We start from the raw sequence: 6,363 nt of genomic DNA, 5'->3' as shown, positions 1-6,363 counted from the left end.
TGCTGGGGATATAATGTCCCCAAAAGGTCATAAACTTCTGCAAAGTTGGTACGAGTTCCTGGGAGGGTACTCTGAAAGTCTTAATCCTTGTCAATGAGCCAGAATCAAGCATACGTTAAATCATCGCATGAATTTTGCAGGTGACACAAATTGGCGCATGGGGACAAGTCAGTTTGTGCAGGATGAGCTGAATTACTTGACAATAGGGGCTGCAGTGAACATGTATTTTCATACTGCTAAATGGATGTTATATTTTCAGAGAGAACGTGGCAACGGAGCCGAGGAAGTGGCTGGAGCCCAGGGATTCTGGGAGCGGCTGAGGGCGTTGGTTAGACTGGAGAAGAGGAGGCTGAGGGGAGACCTCATCGCTCTCTGCAGCTCGTGGAAAGGAGGTTGTGGTGAGGTGGGTCCTGGGCTCTTCTCCCAAGGAACAAGCAATGGGATGAGAGGAAACAGCCTCAAGTTGCAAGAGGTGAGGATTAGATTGGATACTGAGAAAAATGTTTTACTGACAGAGTGGTGAAGTAGGGAGGGGTCTCCATCCATGGAAAGGTTGAAAAAAAGTGTATCAATGGCACTTTGGGATGTGTTTTAGTAGGCGCTGTGTGGTTGTACTTGAAGGTCTTTTCCAACCTCAATGAATCTATGATCTATACCTGTGAAGTGAGGGGCTGTACCCCACAGCGAACAAAACCTGAGACTGGGATGCTGGTGAGAACGCAGTGAACGTGAGCTGCAGGAACTGCAGAGCTGATGGGGTCGATAAAGATGCAGGCTGGTAATAAACATTTACAATGAGATACAGGGAAAAAATAACCATGGTCTCATATAGAGTGCTTTATGGCTATTTTAGTTTATTGCTACAACGTGTTAGTCCACTCAGCCAATAGAAGAAAGAGACATAAATTGCTGGTCAGTGTTTGGAAGATCATTCTGGAGATATCAGTTGCTTTTTCTTTGCCGTGTTCAAGGCCAGGTTGGATGAGGCTTTGAACAATCCGATGTAGCGGGAGCCGTCCCTGGCCATGGCAGGGGGGTTGGAACCGGATATGTTTTAAGATCCCTTCCAGCCCAAACCATCCCATGATTCTATGAGTCTATTACACTTTACAGTGATGTTTCTGACATGTTCATCCTTTCTTTCCTTTCCTAACACAAACTCCTCCTACATTTGTGGATGATGCTTCACTGTCTCTAAATGTATGCAAAACCAGAGAAGGGGTGTGTACAACAGCAGAGCTTCTGCTCTGTGCTGGAGGGGCTTTGCTGAGACAAGATGAGAGGAGACCTCACCAGGAAAAACACTTCTGTAACCCAGAAGTGGTGACTGAAACAGTGATAAAATGAAACTGCAGGTGAAATGGCACATTTTCTACCTCGTTCTGGCCAGTGAGGGGTGGATACACAGCTCTAGTTAAAAGCAGTGAGCATTCAGCCTTGACCATCCCTCTGGGCATGACGCCTTGATGATGGACCATGTTGATGATGAACATTAGAGGTATGGGAGCTGCTGGTGTTGGCAGACGTGGCAGGAACTGGTTAACCACGGGTGGCTGTGTCCAACACAGCACGTGGATGGCTGCAGGACCTCCGGGTGCCGTGGAGCTATGCACCTCCTCCCCCAACACGTGGAAAACTCACAGTGGTGAAAGCTGTCATCTTTTCATTTCTAAAGCAGCCATCAGTCATCTTCTGCCTGGCTGCTTTCTTCTCCTCCTGACACTTACACGGTGCCAGTCCCTCCCTATCCATTCCTCCCTTCCCTCTGTGCTGGTGAAATATTCATTTCCCAAAGATCCCTATCGACGCTGAGTGGGGAAAAAAAAAGAGTTTCAAATTTGCACATCAAAAGAAGGCCACGTCTGCTATCGGGAAAATTAATAAGAATTAAGGCCTTTTCAAAAGCTGTGCAGCCCCGTTTTTGAAATGGAACCAATTAAAAATATTCTTGAGCTGGAAATGCTCTTGTGTGTTCGGTCCAGGCTGAATAGGCCCTTTCGGTGATGAAAGCAGCTCTTTCCCCAGCTCAGACAACCAGAAAAGCATCCATCCACCAGTTTCATAGGGAAGCACAAGCATAGATTTCTATCTGGGAACACTCTTCCCACGGGCTGCGGAGAATCATCTGGTCAGAGAAGAACACGAAGGGAACTGCAGCCACAAATTAAGAAAACAATTTGTTTCTAGGGTGCAAGAGCAGGCAGATAATCCTTTGTGATGTGGCTTCAAGTAGGGAAAAAAGGAAATATCTGCCAGGCTCTGGGAACAGAGGCTTTGTTTAAGACAAAAGGAATATTCAGGGAGATGCTGCACTCTGGTTTATTATTATTTGTCTATTTAGAGAAACTGATCTGGGTACTAATGCTGCTCTTCATGGAAGTATAGAGGAGAACTATGGAATGGTTCGGGTTGGAAGGGACCTCAAAGCCCATCCAGTTCCACCCCTCTAATCTGCCACCTCCCGCTTGGTGCCTGGGGTTACCAGAGCTGCCATGAGCAGTGTCAGAGGAGCGTTGCATCCTCTGCTTCCCTGGCAGCAGGTCCTGCCAGCTCTTGTCACTGCTCCCCAGAACAACCACTGCAGCTTTGTACTCATGGAGCTCAGAGACCCACTTTGGAACCAACATTTTTGCAGCAGGGGAATTGGCTGTGATTTCATTCCTCTGCCTCCAAGGCACAATTCCCGTTGACAAAGGCTGCACAGGTCATCCAGTACCCCTGCACCATAGATCGTGGAATCGCTTGGTTGGAAAAGACCTTTGAGATCATCAAGTCCAACTGTACCTGCGCACTCCTAGACCATCCCTCAACGCATCGTAGATCACAGGTCATTGCATTTAGGAATAGCATTGCACCTGAAGAAGTTTTTAGCTTTGCTGGAAGACTCTGCAGAGTATTTTTGAACACACATAGCATTGAGGAGAGAATTGTACGCCGGTACCAACAGCTCAACAGCCAGGTTTTCCAATTGATCTTGATGATTTACAGGCAGAGACCATGACCTCCCTTCCCCCGGTGGCCCATCCTCGCAGCTGCCAGCCTCAAGCGGCTCTCCAGTGCCCGACTCCAGGGTCTGCAGAGGTGGCTTCTCCCCTGGCTGAGACCTGAGCACCTTCAGGTGGAGCAAGTTGGAAGCATGTAGGCAATGAAGATAGGTCTTCCTTAGGGTCTCCTTCAGAGGTTGTGGCTCTGGGCTGATCTCAGACAGGTATTCAAGCCTTTGTCCCTTCGCTGGGATGTGCACTGTGGTGGCTCTGGTGTGTACACACCGCCGGGTGTAAGGGATGGGTGGATAATCATACAGGGGTCCATGGAAAGGAAAAGGAATTTCTTTTCCTGGTGGCTGCCCGTTATGCTTTGGAAGAAGGACTAACAGCCCAGCAGAATATCAGCAATGCAGCTTTTGAATAACAGCCCCAAATAGAAATAGATGTAGAATAGAACAGAACAGAATAGAATAGATATTTTTCACAATAGTAAAGGATCCATTTGCTCGGCTTCTCGTGTGCAGCCATTAGCATCACACAGGACAATCAAGAGAGGGAAAAGGGTGCAGAATGGCAAAGCAGCCTCCTACCTCCCTGGTCATCCTGACCCTCTGCAGCACAAAGCCCAGCAGGACATTACCCTCATATTCAGTCCGGTCACATGGAGGATGAGAACATTGCCTTCACGCTGAACAGAGTTTCTGTCTCATTTTAAGCCTCCATGGCTGGCAGTCGAGTGAGTGCTGGGATGGGCTGTGGGAATCCCACCCACTTGTAGAAACGCGCGTAGATCAGAAAACACAGCGCGCTTTCAACAATGTGTCTCCACACAGCTCATCTTGGCAGTTCTTTACACTTTCTGTTGTGCCAGGAAGATAACACTTCGCAGAAGCTATAAAAGACACATCATATCTCAGTGACACTTTGGGACAATGCAGGATAAAATTCAATTAAATGTAAAATATAAGAGAACTCTGACGGAGTTTCAGGTGCTTTTCAATTCGTCACTTTTCAATATTTCTTGAAATTCCCCAGAACCAAATATCTGGAGGTCATTTCAAAAGCTACCACGAAGAATGTGCTGGAGGAGTTTTCATCAGGGACCTTGACTTGCATTGTGATAGAAAACTCTATCCACGAGGCTGAAATTTGGGACTAGAAAATGTTTCACTGAATAATTACAACCGTCTGTGTCTTCATCACATATTTTGATTTTGCTGGAGCTGATATTGAATCTGACCCAATGTGAATCCTGGTGCCAGGGGGGTTATCACAGGTTTACTGTTCTCCCCGCCTCCTGCCATTTTGTGATTAATGCCTTCTGCAGTCAGGGAAAGCTTCCACACCATAGGTTATGATGACAACTAACGTTTTGTTTTCAGAAAGCATGGGGTAGTAACTTAAACTCTTGTGTTTCCTATGCACTGATGAAATCCATGATGATTTTCTTTATATATGGAATAATATACAGGGGGAAATCTGTGTGGTTTCCACCAATGCAAAGTCCTAAACTTAGAGCAGGGAGATCTGATCATGGAATCATGGAATGGTTTGGGTTGGAATGGACCCCAAAGCCCATCCAGTTCCAACCCTCTGCCGTGGGCAGGGACACTTCCCACTGGATCAGGGGCTCCAAGCCCCATCCAACCTGGCCTTGGGCACCTCCAGGGATGGGGCAGCCACCACTGCTCTGGGCAACCTGGGCCAGGGCCTCCCCACCCTCACAGCAAAACATTACTTTCTAAGATCTCATCTCAATTTCCCCTCTTTCAGCTGAAAACCGTTCCCCCTCCTCCTGCACTCCCTGATCAAGAGCCCCTCCCCAGCTTTCCTGGAGCCCCTTTCAGCACTGGAAGCCGCTCTAAGGTCTCCCCGCAGCCTTCTCTTCTCCAGGCTGAACAACTCAATCTCTCTGCATTCACATTTCATTGAGCTCTGAGCTCCTCCACCCTCTCCCTGGGGACAGTTTGGGGATGATGCCGGCTTCAATCCTCTGGGCTCATCCCCACTGCAATGCCTTCCTGCTTTCCACTGGCGGGCACTGGTTTGCCCCCAGGGATTTCAGTAGGTTGAAGATTTCATCGCCTATTTGTACTACAGCCAGTGAAATTCCTGTTTCCATGCCCCCGGCAAGTAGCAGTAAGTCTTCAGTCTGCGTGTGGTTTCCAGTCTCCCACTCTTGCTGAGTTGTCCAGAGGCAGCGTGCTGAAGGAGGAGGTTGTTTTCCATGAGGCCCATGTGCTGACTTCTCCATGCTCCAATTTCTTCGTTGGCATGAGGTCTTTCCCGGCTGCTCCTTGGAGTGTGTAGTTTAAAGCTGTGACCTCCTAGTACTGCTCCAGGAAGCCTCTGCTAGGACGACGAGAGAGAAATTTGATCACCAGGCCCTTGATCTTAGGAACACGAAGAATTTCTGAGCCCATCCGGCAAAAGATTATAATCTGTGCAGATGCAATGAAGTCTCGAATCTGACAGAGCCCTGTGGTCAGTCTGCTTGGACCTTCTCTTATAGAGAGCACCCAAAAGCAGCCAGAAGAAGTTTTTAGACCCAAGGCTGTTTAGACTAAAGCCTGTAAATCTTAATTTATAAATAAAGACAACTGCAAGGAGCTAGGGGCGAAGACGAAACAGAAGTAGTGTTATTTGTGCCTCTTCATCTTCTTTGCGAATGGTCACCAGCTGCCGGGCTTGGCTTCATGTAACACTAAGGTTTTCCTTCTTGCAGTGAACTCTGCACAGCTCAGTCTGCCTCCAGGAGGGTTTTTGCTGCCACTTCATCCTCTGCTCCTTTGGTCTGTCAGCGGTTGCTAGGTCTCACTTGGAGCCTCAGGCTCCCGGCTTCTTGCTGTGCCTCTTGTCCTCCTGAAACACTAAGCCCTCTCACTCCCGGCACTCAGCTGCTCCCAGGGCAGGATCCTTCCTTCATCCCTCCCTCTGATATCTCCTTGACCTGGACAGACTCCCTGAAGGAATACAATCCACAACCTGAGCACGAACAAAGAGAGAAGTTCCATCTGTTACAGTAGGATATCTGGAGTTCAGTGAGGATCCTCAAGAGGAGGGACAACTTTAAGCAGGAGAAGCCAGAAGAGCTGCAACCACCTTTGTTCAAACACAGACTGAGACTCCGGACCATCACATTGTTGAATTCACTGCCAAAACCTGCAGGAACAGCATTGCAGAGTGTCCAGGAGTTTTCTGCAGATACCTGGTGAGTATAATATTTCAGGGTAAAGGCAGATTTGCTTCTCAAAAGAGATATGATACTAATTTGGCTTTTGGATAAATGGTTGAGTCTTACTAATGTAGATGCTCCCAAGTAACAAGTGATAGGATGAGAGGAAATGGCCTCAAGGTTCACCAGGGGAGGTTTACA

This window comes from Cuculus canorus, chromosome 17, assembly GCF_017976375.1.
Source record: "Cuculus canorus isolate bCucCan1 chromosome 17, bCucCan1.pri, whole genome shotgun sequence".
Classification (NCBI taxonomy): domain Eukaryota; kingdom Metazoa; phylum Chordata; class Aves; order Cuculiformes; family Cuculidae; genus Cuculus; species Cuculus canorus.
Note: the sequence above shows the minus strand (reverse complement) of the source record.